Source organism: Podarcis pityusensis (genome assembly GCF_964106645.2).
Source record: "Podarcis pityusensis genome assembly, chromosome: 7".
Lineage (NCBI taxonomy): Eukaryota > Metazoa > Chordata > Lepidosauria > Squamata > Lacertidae > Podarcis > Podarcis pityusensis.
The window spans coordinates 29983943-30003987 of record NC_138031.1 but is presented as its reverse complement, the minus strand read 5'-3'; the positions used below and the strand labels follow the sequence as shown (position 1 = coordinate 30003987).

General features: G+C 43.3%; 2 protein-coding genes and 1 long non-coding RNA gene across 8 annotated transcripts in view; 1 reads left to right on the top strand and 2 right to left on the bottom strand.

Moving 5' to 3' along the window:
• The window catches only part of PAG1 (phosphoprotein membrane anchor with glycosphingolipid microdomains 1), a 102742-nt gene extending 95584 nt beyond the window's left edge, over positions 1-7158 (bottom strand). For all 5 annotated transcript variants that reach the window (XM_081013527.1, XM_081013530.1, XM_081013533.1 and 2 more), the window contains exon 1: positions 6009-7158. The gene's annotated coding sequence lies outside the window, so the exon portion shown is untranslated. The remainder of the gene's footprint in view (positions 1-6008) is intronic.
• Positions 1-20045, top strand: part of LOC308481351 (myelin P2 protein-like) — a 215637-nt gene that overhangs the window by 59002 nt on the left and 136590 nt on the right. The gene's annotated exons all lie outside the window — the stretch shown is intronic.
• Positions 15912-20045, bottom strand: part of LOC308481408 — a 50953-nt gene continuing 46819 nt past the window's right edge. The window contains exon 3 of one of the 2 annotated variants that reach the window (XR_013988646.1): positions 15912-16009. This is a non-coding gene — a long non-coding RNA (uncharacterized lncRNA). Of the gene's footprint in view, positions 16010-19895; positions 20014-20045 lie in introns of those variants that run through there. The other variant, XR_013988647.1, reaches the window with a different exon arrangement.

Genomic DNA, 20045 nt, shown 5'->3' with positions numbered 1-20045 from the left:
AAAGGATTACTGCGACTTCACATGCAAAATATTTTCCTCTCTTTTCTCCAAACTTTTATTTTGTTATTGACTAAAATAAATCATACAGCAATTATCATAAGCATATTGCCAAGTAAAAAGAACACTCAGAAAAAATGCCTGCAATGATAGCTATGTGGACTTCAAGGAAACTTGACTACTGATCATCAGCTATGGTCCTAAATTCACCAAGTTTGAACCAACTTCCCCTGAAATGAGCAAAATGATGCACTGGCTTACTTTAAATGTGGCCTAAAGAAACTGTTGTCTGCCACTTCTAATTGAAAAATTCAAGAAATAAAATTTCCCCTTGCAATTTTCCAATCGTTCTAGTGTCCAGGTTTTCTTAACCTTCTGATGTGTGAATGGTGTGATTTCCTGGGAACAAACAGCACCCGAATACCACCCATGGCCAATAAAGAGATTTCAGTGGAAGCCTCTTGTTTGAGCAAAACAAAATCACAACTCTCTTAATATTTTCTCCTTACATTATGAATTGTTTTCCCCTTAAAAGGCAGACTCCAGATGGTGCCGTCTACCAAATTAAAATCATTTTAATGGCTGGTTAAATGTGGAGCTTAGGTTACTTAATGGAGTCCTTGGGAAACTGATGCAGGAACTAACCCTGCCCCTGCCCCCACATTGTCATTAAAACGCCTTGCAATTAGATTTATGCAGAGCACTGGGTTTTGAGATGCATTAAGAACTAGGCTGCAGATTAATTTTTCATTATATGATTTTTTTTTAACAAAAGGAATTAGAGAAAACCATTTATGTGCATTTTTTGGATTAAAAAGATCTTTCTAGCTTTTTAGTCATGCAAGCAGTTCTTGTGACTTACTTTGGCTCACATTCTTTGCAAGATCTGTTGACAGCTGGTTGCACAGCAATGCTCTGATGGGAACATTTAGGATTCAGGTGTTTAAATTCTAGAACTTCAGGTGTAGCCAATTCTGCTTACAGGGCTGAAAGTAACCAATACTTATATCAGTTTAATATTGTGTTTTCCTGAAGTGCGTGGACTTGTAAACCATAGGAATAATTGGCTTCACATAGAAAATGTTTCCTTTCCTCCATTTTTAGTTCTATTTCATTACTGTCTAGAACTAAGTATGTATGGTTTTATACTGTTAGAATAAAAATCTTCTGGGACAGCTTTTTGTAATACACATATTAATCGTAATGACAAACACTAATTAAATAAGTAAAATGGAGAGTTGTTAAAGACATTGGACATTCTCCAAAATATATCCTTGCCTAGGCAAGAGAAGCTTTAAAAGGTATTGCTAGAACACTATGGCAACAACAAAAACGCAGCAGAATTTGATACAGCATGTCTACGGCTGATTACAGTAATACCTCTGGTTACGAACCGTCCTCCTTGCGAATGCTTACGAGCTCCGCTAACCCGGAAGTAGATGCTCCTGGTTGTGAACTTTGCCCTGGGATGCAAGCGGAAATCGCGTGCACAGAGGGAGGCCCCATTAGCGAAAGCGCGCCTCAGGTTAATAACGGTTTCGAGTTGAGAACGGACCTCTGGAACGAATTAAGTTCGTAACCAGAGGTACCACTGTACAGTAAAGGGGAACACTGTCTTGATCCTAAGAACAGTTGCTTGAAATGCTATGAAACCATTATTTCGAGTGTGATGTTTTGAATTGCTTGACCACATAAGTCGCTGCAAAAGACTAGGCCGCAGGAGGTACACATGAAAGGAACCCTCGTGCATCCTTAGAGGTACAGTTTCGTGATAGTATTATACCACTACTTCACCACTGTGTTTGCTTGGTCCCAGGGCTGTTATCCTGAGAACACTTTGCATTGGCAGAATCCCAATGTGATACAAGGTTATTAAGGTGTACTCATAAGAATTTCACCATTATCAAGTGGAAATAGCAAATAATATTCCGTAAGATAAAAAAAAAAAAAACACAGAGAAAGCCCAAGCAGATCAAAATGATACTATGGCATTAACTACAAAATGTATTTTTTAAATTAAATATATATATAACAAGAAACAAGTGTTTTCCTGCTTTTGTTGTTCAGTTGCTCAGTGTTACATATTTAATCAGTTCAAGTATTCAGCATCACTGATGATATATTACTGTGCTTAAAGCCAGATCCCTGGGTGACAGATCAGAATGAAAGGTCAAAGAGCTCTACTATTCAAAGCATTACAGTTCAACCACTTATAAATCACTGGCTGTGTGTATAGATAATTAGGTCTATTAGTGCTGTGCAGCTGAAAAGCTTTTCCGTTGCATGAGTTGCTAAGGGTTTGCCCCTCAAATAACAGTGGGATTATTTACCATGGAGGCCTCCACATACACACATATGCCTCCACATCGGAAGCGAAAGTGGCTCTACTCGTGTGCACACAGAGAGGAGCAACATTCTTCCAGTGGCAATCCCCTGTGCCTCATGGAACTTAACCTTGGAAAAAAGCATGTGAGGGATTGCAGCTGAGAGGGAAAGTGGAAATGCTTCCTAGCAGCAACTGTATGTGCTGGTTAGATACAAACAGATGATGGTAAATACATGGCAAATGTATCTTTCTGTCAACTCACTGGCTCAGTGCATACAACACACACAACCACAGTTAGAAGTGCAAGGAAGTCACGCACAGGTGGAGGGAAGACACAGGGCAAGAAATAATAAATGGATAAATGTTGGTACATAATGAAATGGGAAAATGTGAATTTATAAATATAATGTATATGTATCATTATGTAAAGATTTTATATATGTATTGCAACATTAATAATAAATAAATAGAAAGAGGGGGAAAAGAAAGAAGTGCAAGCCATGATGTGATGCTTTAATCTGTGTTAAGTTCCAAGTGTGCACACTAATTTGGATTGAGTAGGAAATGGAAATCCTAGTTAGGGAGGGACAAAACAGGTCAATTTCTGTTTCTCTCAGATTCTCATTTTTCCAGTCTTAAGTCCAATTCTCCAGATTTCCTCATTAGCTTCAATTTTTTTAAAAAAAAAACTTTTAATGAAAATTTCTCAGCATTTTTGCAAGAAGTTTTTTTTACTATGTATCTTTATATATGCATTTCCCCATAATATAATGCATTTTTTAAAAAAATAAAATAAATCATTAATATATTGTTGCATGCTGCCCCAATCTCCAAGTGGTGAGAGATTCCAGGGGTTCCAGGGGCTTATCTAGGGTTTGGTTTCCTCAGAATGAGGGACAGCAGAGACTGTGGTCTTTCTTCTCCCATAGCCACAACCTTGGATTCAAGCAGAAATCAGGCATGGCTCTGTCAGCTGCCCAGCCTGCAGTTTCTAGTTCACACACACAACTCAACTCACAGACGAACTAACAGACGTTTGAGGGATTAGAGTCCCCCCATTTGTCCTTTGGCACAGAGCCACTTCCTTTGGGAAGGGCCATTTATTGGGCCATTACCAATAAACTTACTTGGCAATTTGAATCCCTGCTGGATCCAGAAACTGGACAGACATACAGCCTATCCCCACCCCTCAAACTCACAATGCTGTGCACACTGTAGCATACACGTTTTTGTGTATATGGCTGGAGAGATGCATTGCAAAATTTAAAGAAGTACAAATTGTCCTTGCTGAAGAATGAAGGCTCAAAGGAGGATTCTGTGTAATGTTCAGACTGCTGCAGTACATATGCAAATCACTAGCTTACGGCACTTCAGGCAACACACATAATTGATTTCAACAACAAATATCTAACTCCCAGAGTTTCAGATGTTGATCCAGCACTGAAACACACCCTTGCTATCCCATATAGAGAAATGGGGCAGGCTCAACTTAGTGCAGCAAGTCTTACTACAATTTCTCACTATGCCTAGTAGGTGGAACCATCTGTTCTCTCCTTCTCTGGTACCTCTTGGTGTCTCTGCCCCCTGAGAAATGGGTGAGCATCTGACAGCACCAGGGCAGGTGGCACAACAGGCACCAAAATGCTGACAGCTGTGAAGAGGAAGATGGGGACAGAGAAGGAGAAGGAGGTGGGGTTCATGGCTCTCATCATGGAGTCAGGTAAGGTGAGAGACCAAGTTGAAGGGACCCTCCCCCCCCCAAAAAAAATCCTCACTATCAAGTTGCTCCAATTCCAGCAGATCTCTGGTCCCTGCTGGAGCCTTCCCCTGGATCCTCAGCAAACTCTGCACCCCATTCCGCATCATTCGAACTCGGCCAGCCCACAACACAAATGACACACATTTGGAAGGATTGTTGTGTTTCAGTTTGCATATTGTTTTAGAAATTGGGCAAATTTGCCTTTGAATGCAAACTGAATCAAATTTCTCCACCACCCCAAAATCCTGAGCACACTTGGGATTAGTTAACAAAAATGTAAAATGGAAGAGACTGGTATAGAAAACACCCGAACAAAGAGAGCTCCTTTGCAACTGGTTATTCAGACTTGGCAGCAATCCATTAGGTGCCACATGATCTATGATCAGATAATCTGGAAGTGAATAATCCCACAGTGCTAGAGTAAATTGCACAGGCTGGCTATGTACACCCACTTATTCTCATCACATGCTCCTTTTCTCGCTTCAATATAGATTTTCGTCCTTACTAATGAAGTCTCCGCCCCATCCCAACTTCCCAGTTTAAATGTCACAACAGACCCCAGCTGCTTGTATCCCAACCGACAAACTACTCAGAGATAGTTCCATTGAAGCTGATTGCATTGCATGAGATCACAGACAAAAACTGCTATCAAACAGCTGACACCCCAATGCATAACCACTACTGCTAGACCTCTCATGTTGCTACTTCCAAGTAAGAATGCAAACTTGAAAAGCTTAAAGGATGCAATCTGATTTTAGAATTTTGATGCTAATTTTTGGCACCTAAACAAAAACAGAGACTATGAGACCAAGTGATCTGAGGTTGGTCGGCTAGCTTCTGTAGATATTGCGCCATGCATGCCTCTCATCCAGTGGAATCCTGTACATGCCTACTCAAAAGTAAGCCTCCCTGAGTTGAATTCCTGGTAAATGAAAATAGCTTTGCAGTCTGTTTCTCTCCCCTTGACTACAGCTGCCCTTCTCACTGCAATATTATTATTCCACATTCCAAAGTGCCTCTCAGCCACAAGTATGTTTACAATTCTTATCTCATTTATCCCTTCCTTCACTTTAATTTAAACTGAGATTTGCCCTAGACCACCCAGCGAGCTGAGATGGAACATAAAACCACTACACATAGTCACACACAGCCTGCTGCTACCACAAACGCTAGCTGATGTCGATTACCCAGCACCACAATCCTAAAACACTTCTAACTTGCAAGCTGTCGCAGTTATTTCCATGGAACTTTCTTCAATCCAAGTAATGCTGCTGCAGTCCTAGGCAGGCTGACTTGGGACCGCAAATGCCACTTAATATCGTGGGAGATGCTTCTCAAAAAGTATAACTAGGATAAGGCTGCACCTGCTCTTTGAATCACAGCCTAAAAGCTGCAGTCCCCCAATCACTGGTTTAGAAACATTATCACGCAGCAGAAATGGCAAATCCGTGAGATTCCTTAGGAATGAAGTAGATTATGGATCTTTTATCAGTCTGTTACTCCCAGGCTATCTGTGCTCTCCTCCTGCCTCTCAGATTACTGCTCTTTATCCACCAACACGGAGAAACCGCTTCCGGGCAGGTGTGCGCCCACTACCCCTTCCACCCTCCATTTAGGAGCTCAGCCCACCCTTGAAAGTTGACATTGTTTCCCCTTCCACCTGTTTTAGGCCTTTAATTTCAGCAGAGATCCATTCCTGGGTCCCTATATTCACCGACAGAGTCACGTCTGCCAAAGCATCGCCAAGGCATAAAAGCAGTGCCTCTGAGCATCTGCAGAGTGCATTGTCCACACTGCTGGCTATCCGCAGCTAGGCACCACCACATCCTCTCTCCCCTACACTTTCGGCTTTCCGGGAAGAGTTCAGCGTTGCAGTTTCTCCTGCATCACACAGTCAAGGCTGCGCCCCTTTTTTTCTCCACTTACCAGAGAGGCAGGTCCCCCGGGCAGTGGCGGCAGAGTCTTCCCTCTCTTTGGAGCTGGGGAGCTTTTTCTGATCCTTCCAGGTGCCGCGCCCCCGCCGGCGGCTTCGCGCACTGCAGCGCTAAGGCTGAGGACCCCACGCTCCGAAAGGCAGCCGGCTGAGGCGCCGAGTCCAAACTAGCCGGTCCTGGCAGCAGCGTCGAGCTCACAGCGCCCCACTTTCCCTCTCCTCAGCTTGGCTGAGAAGAGAAGAGAAGAATGGGGAGCGCGGGCGGGGAGGTGGTGCGCGTGGGAAAGCGCAATGGAGGGAGGGAGGGAGGGGGGAAGCAATACGTCGCAAAGAACAAGCACAAAAAAGGCTTCCCGGTGGCAAGGGAGGCGCAGGGCTGAGGGAGAAAGAGGCAGCCCCAGAGCGAGCAGCTTCTAGTTCAGGGAGTCCCTCACACAGGCGAGGAGGAGAGAGAGAGAAACAGCAGCGGCGGCAGCAGCGAGAGGAGGAGCAGAAGTGGCGCCGGAGAGGGCAGCGCGCGAGCATCGCCGGCAATGCGCATGAGCCCAGCTCGGCGAGGCTCAACACCACAGGCGCTGCTGGCGGCGGCCAAATGGCGAGGGAGGAGGCATTCCAGCCGAGGCTGCAGGCACCTTTCTGGCCCCCCTGAGAGGATTCTGTCCGATTCCCTGGCCCGCAGCTTAGCCAGCCCCTGCTCTCTCTCTCGCTCGCTCGCTCGCTCTCGCCGGTGTCCTGCCTGCTTTCGTTTCCCTCTCCACTCAACGGCCCCCTCACGCTGCACCGTGTCGCCTTCGATAACGCGAGTCGCCGCGTTCAGACGTGCGCGGAGGAGGAGGAGCGCTGACCCTCTCCTCAACTTTCAGTCGTGTCAATGTTCACAATGCCCGACGCCTGCCAGAGACGGCTGCTGTTGCTGTGGGAGGGCGGTGGGCGAATGGAGCTCGTCTGACGAGAGCGAGGCAGGTACACGCACACACACGCACACCGAAGGGATTGCCAGGTCCTCAGCCTGGCAGACGAGAGCGGCGGCATTTAGTGGGTCAGTGGGGCGAGACGTCGGAGGCGTCGTGACCTGCGGATAATCCAGGGTCACGTGCTTTTAGGCATTATTCTCTTTATACTGTACATTTAGGTGATTAAATAGAGCGGGGGCGATCCCAACCGGGCAGTGCTGCGCAGGGGCGTAGCGTGGGTTGTCAGGACCCGGGGCAAGGCAAGTAATTTGCACCCCCTAACCCGTGGATTTGCGCCCCCTAACCCTAACCCCCAGATGTTGCGCCCGGCGCGGCCGGCCCCCCCTGCACCCCCCGCTACGCCACTGGTGTTGCGTCCCCGAGTGACGTGAAGTCAATTGCACCGTGCCTCGAGATAACATATGGATTACTGCAGTCTCCCTAAATGCAGTCTACCTAAATTGCTTTTGAATTATGGTGCTGGAGGAGACTCTTGAGAGTCCCATGGACTGCAAGATGATCAAAACTATCCATTCTTAAGGAAATCAGCCCTGAGTGCTCACTGGAAGGACAGATCCTGAAGCTGAGGCTCCAATACTTTGGCCACCTCATGAGAAGAGAAGACTCCCTGGAAAAGACCCTGATGTTGGGAAAGATGGAGGGCACAAGGAGAAGGGGACGACAGAGGACGAGATGGTTGGACAGTGTTCTCGAAGCTACCAGCATGAGTTTGACCAAACTGCGGAAGACAGTGGAAGATAGGCGTGCCTGGTGTGCTGTAATGTGACACGACTAAACAACAACAACAACTTAAATGGAAAAGGCACTGCCTGTCATTCCTCAAGCGGTGGAGAGGCCTTGTTCCCCAACTGGGAGATGGTTTAACTCACTGTGAAAAGAAAAAGTTCAAACTCTGTCCCCAGCAAGCTTTCTCGCAGTTGTGGACAAACCTCCTGACGCATTTATTCGTATTGTCATCACAAAGCACCTACCATTTTGGAAGTGTTGCAGCTATGTTAAAAACGAGTAGAGAGAGTAGAAGAAAGCAAGCATTACAGCAGTTGTTCCTTCCATAGCCTATAGCTAGGGGCCATGTTGCTCTATCTCCTTGCCATGATGGGAAGCAGAAGGTGCATCCTCCCAGAGTAATTACTACAGAGTAATTTTTTTTAAAAAATGGTATGGGTTTCGGAACTGGCTACAGGAGGGACGTGGTTGTGTCTCTGTTGATCATTGATAGGTGAGGCTGGAAAATAAGAAAATCATCAGCTCAGAGTAGCAGAGTTCAGAAGACTGATGTGCAAAAAATGTGCCTCTGCCACTAGACGATTTCCCTTTCTTCCAGTACGTTTTTCTTCTCGGTTTCCAGTATAGTACCATGGGACTACGCCAGCCATGTTACACTGCATATTTGCTACTTGATCTTGCAGCCATCAAACAGCAGATGTGGATTTAAGAACTTGCCATGCGCCTTTCTCAAAAGTGAATTCACAAGGGTGTGAGAGAGTTACACACAGATACAATCTGTAGGCAGATGTGAGAGTGATACCCAGACCTGCAAAATGAATCATATAAATAATGTGTAATTAATAGCCTTTAATAAGTAACATTTTAATAAAGCTGGATGGACAGTTGGATCAGCAGCCATACAACTCGGAGGGGCTTAGTAATTCTGAGTAATCATGCTAAGGATTTCTGTGTTAAACCTCTTTTGGCTCTAATTCAGAAGAAAAGCCAGGCGGCAAAATGAAAGAGACCTGTTATTTTCTAGCTTAACTGAGGCTATGATTTGAAAATGCTACTGGGCTGCTTTTTGTTGGCAAGGTATTCCAAGGTGTGTGGCTAAAAATAGAACTGGATATTTTCTTTCCCTTAGGCACTTCTGTGCATGGCAGAGAGCACCACCCGGGAGAAAATGAGCCCCCAACACTGAATGCAAAACTGCCCTGTTTCATGAGCCAACTGTCAAATGTTTGGAATTCTGCCTCAATAAAAATAATGAGTTATCTAAAGTACATGCACTTTGGCAGAATTTGTTTCAAGTTTATTACATTCCAATTTTTAAATACATTTCCAATAAAATGCAAGCGACTATATGGAATTAAAGAAGCCATCCATCCATCCATCCATCCATCCTGTACCCTAAAATTAATCCTGCATGCACATTTGCACAGTTAAAATAGTTATTGAATTTCCACATGTGTTTTCTTAAAGCAATTGCATCACTATGCTCTCCAGCATTGCAAGTCTATACATTGCAAGCATCAGAAGTAAGCCTGGTTTCGTTCAATGTGGATCACTTCCCCCCTGGTAAGTAGGCATAGGGTTGCAGATCTAATGACTTTTTTGCCTGACACTGCAACTACACCAGCAGCCGCACTGGGACTCACTTAAATGCACAAAGCTTTTCTCCAACTAGCTTTAGCTCAGCCTGCAATTTGTCACTCCCAGTGGTGTAACAGTAAATGTTGAAGTACAGGACTCATCGTGACAGCTCCCACAGTCATACCCCCAAAGAGAATCCAAAAATGCAGACGTCTGTGTTGATCCATTATTATATCATCAACAGCAGCAGCATGTGGCATAATGCCCAACTTATTAAGATCATCATGACTGCAACATTATGCATATAGTTTCCTGGAAGCAAGCAAGCAAAATAAATTCACCTTTGAATTAACTGCATAGGTTCAACTTGCAAAACATACTGAGATTTAACAAAAAATATTCAGCCAGATGAAATGCAAGTTCAGTTTTTAAATTAGAAATGCAAACAACCAAATGCAAGAGTTATCATTTAAATAGCGTAAAGTAGGAACGCCTTAAAAGAAAAGACATATACAGCCTCTGCTTGCTTTTCTTACTCATTCTCCAGTTTCCTCTGCGCTCAGGGTGTGGAAGCTTTGGCCTCCAGATTTTGTTAAACTACAACACCCATTATCCTGGGCCATTGCCCAGGCTTGCTGGGATGGATGGGAATTGCAGTTTAGCAACACCTGGAGGACCAAAGGTTCCCCACTCCTGCTCTCTGCTTCATTTTCACCTCCCTCATCTGCCAGATCAAGGAGGGTTGATCAATCATCATCCCAATGCTTCAGCAGCTGACACCATCACGTCTCCTCCGAAAAGCATCCCAGAGCAGCACTTTCCTGTGCCTTGCCTTCCAGAACACTGGTCATTCCACTCCCTTGGGGGTTTCCCCATTGCTCCTAGATGAAAGCCTGAGAAGAAACTACACAATACAGTGGCACCTCTGATTATGAACTTAATTCGTTCCGGAGGTCTGTTCTTAACCTGAAACCGTTCTTAACCTGAGGTACCACTTTAGCTAATGGGGCCTCCCGCTGCCTCTGCTCCGCCGGCGTGCGATTTCTGTTCTCATCCTGAGGTAAAGTTCTTAACCCGAGGTACTACTTCCGGGTTAGCAGAGTCTGAAACGGGAGGCGTACGCTTCCCAGTCTCCAGATGCTGGGTTGAACGGCGAGAAACTGCTGTCGGTTGCCATTCTGAGTTCCTTGTGCCCCGGAGCTGAAGCCTGGATACACGGTGCGAGGCAGCGGTGCGGCAGGTAGCGGTGCTGCGGTGCTGTGTGTGGCAGTCAGCTCAGCGGGATCCCACCTTCGTCGCCAGTGAAATATACTCAGAGTCGCAAAGTGATTTCATGCTCTTTATTCAGCTCATAGTGGTGAGGAGGAATGAATAAAAGTCCCCTCAAAGTATCTGCTTTATATACATTATTTACACAATGGGCTGCACATGATTGGCTAATTCTGGAATTCTACTGTAAGCCAATCAGGTTGTGGATTCACTTATATCTGGAGCATGATTGGGTGGTTCCTGCCAACTAATCATACTGCTGCATTGTTCTAGGACCAATCAGACTGCTGCAATTTGGATCCTATTGTTCTAGGACCAATCAGACTGCTGCAGTTTGGATCCTATTCAACTCAGTACATAACAGTTTGTAACCTGAGGTGTTTGTAACCCAAGGTACCACTGTACTGAGGCAGCTTGTGCATGAGACAGAGGCTATGACAGGTTCTCTGGGTTAATCTTCAGCCTTCAGACCCCCTGGCCCTTTAACTTAGTATTAAAGACAGAGAGTTGATTGTGCTGCCTGAGATAGTGTCATTGTGGGGGAATATCCACTGTCATTTCCCTTGGGCGTCTGGGAATCAGCCCCACACATTCCTCACTGCTGCTTCCCAAGTAAGAAGGGAGCCCTGCATGTCCGGAGGGAGCAAAGGCAGTGAATCACAGGAACATAGGAAGCTGCCTTATACCAAGTGAGATCATTAGCCTTTCTAACTTAGTATTGTCTACACTGAATGGCTCTATAGGGTTTCAGGCAGGATTCTCTCCCAAGCCAGGGATTGAACCTGGCACCTTCTGCATGCAAAACAGATGCTCTACCACTGAGCCACGGCCCATCCCCAATGGAAATGATGATGGCTACCCATCACAATCCATTCTTTGCCTTCCACCTTAAGGCCAAAGGATATCAGATTCATAAAATATCAGTGCTATGGCAGCTGGTAGTCCCAGCGAGAGGTAGGGTGGATGAGGATGGGCAATAAGAGCAGGGTTTTTTGTATCTATCTGTTGGGGATATACTTCCCCCCTCCAGATTAATGCATTATTATATAACAAAGAATAAAAAGTTTTGGTAGCAACCTGACCTTGTAAATAGGTACATATATGCACACTTCACTATACTGCCAATTCAATCTGACTGTTCCTGGCAATAAAGTTTAAAGAGCTTTGTTTCAGGATCAGTGCCTTAATTAGCCCTAGGGCTTTTATAACACAAAGAAAAGCAAGAGAGAAACAGCCATTACAAGTTTTTATCAGGGTGATGAATGATACAGACTAATAGAAAAGAAATAAGGAAACAAAGATGTACCCTATCAGGCTTATATGATGCTGAAAAGTTAATGTGGCAAATCTGAAATGAGCAATCATTGAAATACCCTAAAGGAGAAGATAGGTCCTGTTTTAAATGCACATTTCAAACAATGTTGTAAGTTAGGAAAATCTTTATCACTTCTAGTGTAATTATGTTGCTTCTTATTGGCTTCTCAGTGCTTTTTTTATTTTATTTTTTGTAGGCACGGGATTTTGGTGGTGTCCTACATGCCACTTCCTTGTCACATCTGAACAGACAAGAAAATGTATAATGTATGTATTTATTTGTTTTTAAGTTTCTAAATGTCAATGGCTCAGGGCACTAAGAAGCAAGCAAAATATATCTTCTCTGCAGGCATGGAGAGAAGTTAGACATAGCTGCTAATGCCCTGCATTTTGGATCAACACAACTACCAAATGCCAGCACAAATAAAAAGCTCTTGAGGTTCTTTGAAATAAATAATGGCAGATCTATTGGTTGAATCATGGGAGGAGAAGCTGTGGAATGCAATTCATTGGCAATGGAGTAGTCTGGATGCTCCAGTGAACAAAGGATAGCAATGTTAGACTAAACTGCAAATATGGGATCAGCCTGTCCTCTCTGCTTACCCTGACTCACTTCATACCATTGAATTATATCATTATTGCTTATAAGCAGTCTCCCTGCAGTGTGGCATAGTGGTTGGACTAGGACTTGGGAGACCAGGGTTCAAATCCCTGCTCAGCCATGAAGTTCACTGGGTGACCTCGGGCTAGTCACTGCCTCTCAGCCTAACCTACCACACAGGCTTGTTGTGCTGATAAATTGAGGAGGGAGAGAACCATGTACACCACCTTGAACTTGGAGAAAAAAAGTGGTATATGGATGCAATAAATAAATGTTATAATATGCATACATTGGATAAAATAAATTAAATTTTCATGCTGGTGTGTTCCATTGGGCATGTGCTTCTTGCACTCATCAGATGCTCAAGGCTCTCTGTGACAATCAGTGCGCTGGAAACATGCCTGAAGTGGCAAAGTTCACCTGTATGGCATTAGCTCACATACTATTGTGTTATGTAAGGCTTTGCAAGCACTTGGCCAGCACCTCACCCTTGCCAAAATAAACAAAAACAAAAAACCTCCCTGTGAGGAAAGGAGAAATCTTTGCTTCCCAGTTCTGAGCTCTGTGGACAACTTAGGGCTAAAATAAACACTACTTGGAGGTGTGTGGGGTTTTTTTTTACACCATCCATCAAGGGTCATTACCATTGTGTCTCCCAGATGTTGCAGGATGACAGCTACCATCTCCAACATACTCTAATGGGTATTAGACTCCTCCGACATCTAGAAGCACAATGGCAAGGGTGGTAGTCAACGGAGTTCCATTCAGAGTAGACACAATGAAATGAATGGACCTTAGTCATACTCATTAAATTCAGTGGGTCTACCCTGAGTGGGTCTACCCTTAGTTGACTCCCACCTACAGGCTACCAAATGACACAGTGCAGGGACAGATTTGTGCAGTTCTCTGAGGTTCTTTTGCTGGAAAGCGACCGACAACACGTGCTTGCTTATGAGGTTGGAAGTGTGTGTTTATATCTGTAGAAGGTGCAGAAGCCTACCATATGGCCCATCTTGCATAAAAGCTGTTCAATGTTCTTATGAATATTCTAGCAGCCCAGCTATTCTCAATTTGTGGTTAATTCCCAAACGACTTGCTAGCACAAAATGCAGTAGCACGGGTGCTTCTGTCTATGCTGCAGAGGCTTATTCCAGAGCAGTGTTCTGTTTTAGCTGTTCTTCTGTGGTTGTTGTGAAACATATCAAGGACTGGGACATCAGATTAAGGATTCTTTTCAGAGTTGTGGCCTGGTTTGCACATCACGCTAAGCCAAATCCCTTGCTTAGCATCAACATGTAGGCTCCGGGAGAGGAAGTTGCAGCCACTTCCCCCCACCCTCCCTAGTTGTTCTGCTGTTGAGCTAATCTAAGCCATAGTTTGGTTTAGCCTGTCATTCATACCTGGTTTTGTGGTTTAGCTCTCTCCCAGATAGCCATGGGCTGTAGCCAAGATCTGTCCTGTGGTTTACAGCTAACGGTAAATCAATTCTGTGAGGAACCAAAATCGAAAGATTTTCACATCCCTTTGCATGAAGAGCTCTAATCTGGGGAGCAAGGGTGCACATTTTGATCACATTTTTGTTTACACACAAGGAGATGTCCAATGTTCCTCTGCAGAAGACGAGGTAAACATAGAGCTGGAAACTGGTATGTGGTGAAGGGTTATGAAATTTTCTATCAAAGTATGGGCAATAGCATTCTAGCTGTCAAAAGTCCCATGATCACAATTAAGGAGTTTGATGAAAGACCAAACCACGAGTGTTTTTTCAGCTTATGGCTTAAATGTCTTGAGGTCTTATACATAGGCCTAAAGATTTTTAAACCTTTGTGGCTTAGTGAAGTGATACAGGATGGAATGGTCTCCTATGCATTTTTTTTTAAAATAAAAAAGAGGTAAGGAATAGGTAATCTGGGGCTTAGGACAAAAGACCAAGGGCTCATGGTCCCTAACAAAACTCCTGACAGGAAGCATTGGGGAAGAGACTTCCCCTTTCTGCAGCTTGCTAAGGACAGAGTTGTATAACACAGCGCACCCACCTACACACACATGCCCTCAAAATCTGCTCCAGAGGCTTGAGGGACCCCCCAAGCAGTTTTTGGGGGTGCATTTTGGCAGGGTGGGGGAGAGGAAGGTGAAGCCCCATTGTGCAAGCAAAAGTCAACTTGCACAACGTTAGATTCCTTCCAGAATAAAAGACCTTCCATCCAACATAAAGTCTGCAACTGCTTTATCTTACTGAGCTTTATACACTGTGACTAAAGACGGCTGCATGATTGGTAACTGATTATTTATTAACAATATCCATGATGACGTTGTTGTATCTGGATGCAATTTTCGATCATCACCAAAACCATGGAGTTCTATTATTTTTAAAAACTCTTTAAAGCAGGTGTGGAAATCCTTTGGCATTTTGGATGTTGCTGAACTATAAATCTCATCATCTCTGGCCATGGGCCATGCTTGCCAGGGCTGATGGAGTTGTAGTTCTGCAACAACTGGAAGGTCAAAGGTTCTCCCACATCTGCTTTAAAGGTTGGTCTTTAACACATAAGTGCTCAGATTTAAAAGTGACCAGCATGAGCATCTTGCTATTTCCAAAATCAACAAATATTTCAAAGGTCAACAGCCTTTGCTTTCTCTAGCAAGGTTCCCACCAAATCTGTTATGTCTGGACAGCTGATGCCATAATGCTACTGCTGCAAGATTAGAGCTAGAGAAATAGGGGGGAACTCTTGGCCATTTTTCTTAAAGTTCATCCATACAAGTGACTGGTGAACTCAATGGGCCTTGGCAAAGACGTGCAAGTTGTTAGGAGGGACCTGCTTCGTTGTACCAGAATGAAATTGCCACTGGCAAATATATCTTATACTGTATAGCTTTCTTGCAGCCTTAAAAAAAGAAAAAGAAAAAGAACTTCCGAAAAACTGGATAGCTTCATGCAGGGCAATTCATTTCTCAAATCAATGACAAAGTGCATTATGGCTGATAGGTGCAAAATAAATTCTGCCAGACAAGACTGGCAATCTAAATGAACCAATCACTGTTGGCTCTTTGTCTTCTTTAATGCCAAGTGCTTATGGATTGCTAAATTTAGTATTTCCATTTGAAAACTGGCCTGCCTTGAGGCCAAGCCCTTCAACTGTCAAGATTTATCTCAAGAGCTTCTAGCATCAAAGTTAAGTTTCAGAGAAGCCTCACCATTGAATGGAAGACCCTAAGCAGCTTGGGACCGAGTTACCTGAAGTTAAGAGAGCCCATCTTTTCATTAAACATCAGCTGTTGGGACAGCTATTTTTTACTGGTATATAAAGGTATGGGAAGCAGCCCTACTACAAAAAATAACGTATAAATTGAGATCTTCTGGAAGTCGAAAGAGTAAAGACAAATTTCTGTCAGTCTAGGACAACTTTATTGCTTATGAATATGGTAATGATTGCCTCCCACAGCCTTTATAATGTTGTGGTTAATAGAATAAGGAGAAACTCAAGGAGCTCCATAAGCTTCTGTCTGTTGACTGAACAGCTCACTTCCCCTGCAAAATGAATAAAGGGTATTTGTGTTAGCAGTTTTAATTCTTTACAGGTTTGATGTGACTCCTTTTTATGCTAACTATACAGAATGTACTGTCTGTGGTTATTTACTAATGTTGTTTATTTTAAATTATTGTTTGCATTATTCTTTACTGTTCCTAATTATAAAACTTAATAATAAATAGAGAGAGAGAGAGTCATCTGCTGCACCCCTCTTGTATGCACCTTCTGAGGCAAGGTTTGATGACAATGGGCAAGAGGGTCTCTCAGTGGTGGCACCCCATATCACTTCCCCAAGAGATTAAATCATCTTCCTCTTTATTTGCATACTGCCAGCAATTTCATAAAGAATTGAATGTAGGTGCTACTATTTGTGTTTTGCTGCTGTATTTAATGCTTTAATGGTTAGATTATTTCTGTTTGTAAGCCACTTTGACCAACTCCTTTGTTGGAGGGGAAAAGCAGGGTATACATTTTTAAAATAAATAATAAACAATCCAGATCCACTAAGTTGAAAGCAGCCTACCAACTATCTCCTGTGATCTACCAGTTTCTGGGTAACACCTTGTTTTTAAAACTGTCAGAAGGGAAGCAAAAACATTAGTTTTATTAAAGTTTGATGGGCCACCACACTTGGCTTGTGGTGGCATGTGGCATGCAAGATGTAAAAGTCTGTCCTAACCTGCAGGCTGAATTATTTGAAGGCTTGTCCAGACTGGAGTTTATTGTGTGATTGTATCTGTTTGCCTTCCTATTTAACTTGCATGGTCCACATGACGTCACTCTCAAACAACACCAGTTTCACTCCTCCCCCCCCCCCCGTAAATTTGGGTTAAACCAATACAGAGATAAACCAGAAAATTGGGGAGAATTGGGTTCCAAACTACTCCACTCAAGGTCAGTGTTTCTGAGTGAGTGCATCAATCTTTAGCAGTACATTGAGAACATACCTAAATTTTATAAAACTACTCAGAAAAACCTAGAAACTTGAATGAGTATTTAAGTGAAAGATACAATTCTGTACACACTTAGGAATAAGTCCACTCAACTTGGTGCAGCTTGCTTCTGCGTAGACCCACACAGGATCATGCTGCAAGGATATAATCCTATAACAAACTCACCTGAATAGAAATCTTACTGATATCAGCGTTACTTCTAAGGAAATATTTTTAGGATATGAATATTATTGTGACGTATTAGGATAATATTTGAGAAGCTTTAAAATAAGAGATTCTGAGAGGATGAGCTCTACCTTTCCTTTCCCATTTGCCTTCCATTCACTCAATATTTTTCTATGGAGCCATCACTGGCATCCCACTTTGTCTGAAGGATTTCATTTGTTCCTTTCCTTTATCCCTCCAAATGTTTCCTTCTTTTGACTACACCCTTTTTCCAGAGATGTTGCATGGGCTAATAAACTAAACCTATCTATAGTTATACATTTTCTGCTGTCATTTAAGGCAAATTAAAAATAAACCACAGAATTACCTTGTGTAGAGAATGCTGAATTGCTGACAAGTGTGCCTGTTTTATTTTTGTGTCTGTTTATGTGTGTGTGTGGTTTTTGTGTTTGTTTGTGTGTGCCTTTCAACAGAGGAAAATGGCTGTGATGCGAGTCCATTATAGCAGTCTAGCCAGAATACTTGGAAACACATCAAAGTCTGCCTGAGGGGCAGATTAAAAATAGATCTTCAGAATTCCTATTTCATATTTCAATTAATGGCCCACCTGCCAAGTGAAATGAACCCAAACTGATTGTGGCCATTAATGTTCAGATGTAGCTCTCTGCTGAGAAAGACAAGAAAGAAAGCATTAAAAAGGGGAGAAAGCAGTAATGCTGCCATCTACCCCACTCCTGGGTCTCTCATTTGCTGAGCCTAAAGAGCTGGTTCTTATCAAACAATGGAAAGAAACAACCCTGCTTACAGACAGGGTAAGAGTGGGGTGTTTTTTTTATTATCAGAGAATGATAAATAGTAATCCATTAAAACCAGACAGCCTGCTCACAAACATCTGATCTGTCAAGCAGTAAAAAAATGCTGGAGCAAACTTACCAACTCTCCTAGTCACCTGCTGTGCTATCTAATCACAGACTAGGTATAATTCTAAAGGGATTTGCACCCAACTATCTAAAACAGCTTTATGGTGCCCTCCAGATATTGTGGACTAGCTCCCTTTAGCTCCAGTCAGCATGGTCAATAGTCAGGGATGATGGAAGCTGCAGCATAATTGCATCTGGAAGGCATCAAGGTGGGATGGCTGTTTTAGACCCAACAGGTGGGAAAAGGCATTGCAACCTATTCTTTCCTACAGATTAAATTGGAGGCTCCATCCCCTTATGTAACAAAATGCATTTTGTCTAAGTGCTTGATAAGACAAAAGAGGGAGATGTAGTGGATTACCTTGCCCTCTCTGTTCCTGTCCCAAAAACGACCCAGTTCAGTGGACTGCATGTTACTGGTTTGTATGTCTACATATTTCACAGCTCAGCTTACATATACACACTCGGCTTCAAAGTTCACAATGACATAATGACCTTCTTTCATAGAAATAAAGTATTTAAATGTATCTAAGGAACAGGAAATGTATCTACATTTAAATGTATCTAAGGCACTAAATATGGTGATCGGATTGCTTAAAAACAGTCTAACTGTAGGTTTTATTGTTTTGATGCCATTACTGGTGAATTTTAAAGGTTAGGTCCAGCCTTAGTCATGCTTACTTAATCCACTGAAATTTACTGGGTTTACTCAGCCAGGTTGTGTATCCTCAGCAATGATCAGCAGAGGAATGACCACCTGGAGAAGCTCAGAAAGAAGAAATGCCATGGTACATTTGCATGAGCACAACCATACTCCTTCATCTGTCCCAGCTTTTTCAGTCTCTACAGCCACAGCAGGTGCTGTAACTCCCCAATGGCCCCAGTGCCAACAGCAATTCTAATCATGACTTAGTCTCAAGCCAACCCCAAAGCTGTCTGATTTTTACTTTCATTAGTCATCTTGAATGTTTTTCCTTTTTTGGAAACACAGAAATGAAAGAATGAAAATAAGACTTTTAAAGGAAAAAAAAACTAGTGTCAAGGCTTTCTACTTGAACCCCAAGCGAAGAAGATATTGGTAGTCTTTTAAAACTGAGAGTGTCTATATTGATTTGCAAAGCTCTATGAAAGCAAATTATGAAAATGCAATTTTAATTTGTGTAAATAAATAAATAAGCCCAATATTATCACCTAGCCAACCTTTTCCTTCAAATAAATAAAGACTAGTTTTGCCTATCACTTTGGGGGTGGGGGGTGAAAAAAGCTCAACAACATTTGTGTCCGGATCTTCACTTTTTGAAATACGGCAACCCTACTTCCGGCAAGATCTTGCGAGATCTTGTTGCATTTTCACAAGGTATCACCGGAAGCTGCCACCACCACTGCTTTTCCAGCAGCAGCAGCAGCAGCAGCAGAAGAAGAAGAAGAAGAAGAAGAAGAAGAAGAAGAAGGGGCAAACAGTGCACCTGCAGGAGAGCTGCCCATGGGATTCTGCTACCCGAGGCAGCTGCATCAGTTTGCCTCATGGGCAGGCATGATGATAAGGTTTGTGGCTTCAGCACGTCTGTCAAATCTTCACTCTACTTAGGATACATTCTTCTTTAGTGACTAGACAGAAATTCCATGTTGCCCCAGCATGTTATCTGACCATATCCTAAAAGGGGTCACACACTTCTAACCAGGACCAGTGTCACCCAGCGGAATAAAGCATTGCCTGTGATGTTCAGCAGGCCCAGTGCAAACACACTGGGTTCAAATACTATGTAGACTCTAACCATAAGGTAGACTCTTAACCTATGTAGACTCTTAACCTATGTAGTCTCTTAACCTTAGCTCCACAGCAATATGTTCAGATGGCAACTGTGTGGTTCCAGGCATGTGACACCACACCCTTGTGAAGGTTCTGGGTCTGTTCAGTGCCTTGAGGGTGGCAAGTTGGCCACTCCATGTATTCCCCCTTCAGTTCTGTTGAAAAAACACAGGCTTTGAATGAAAGA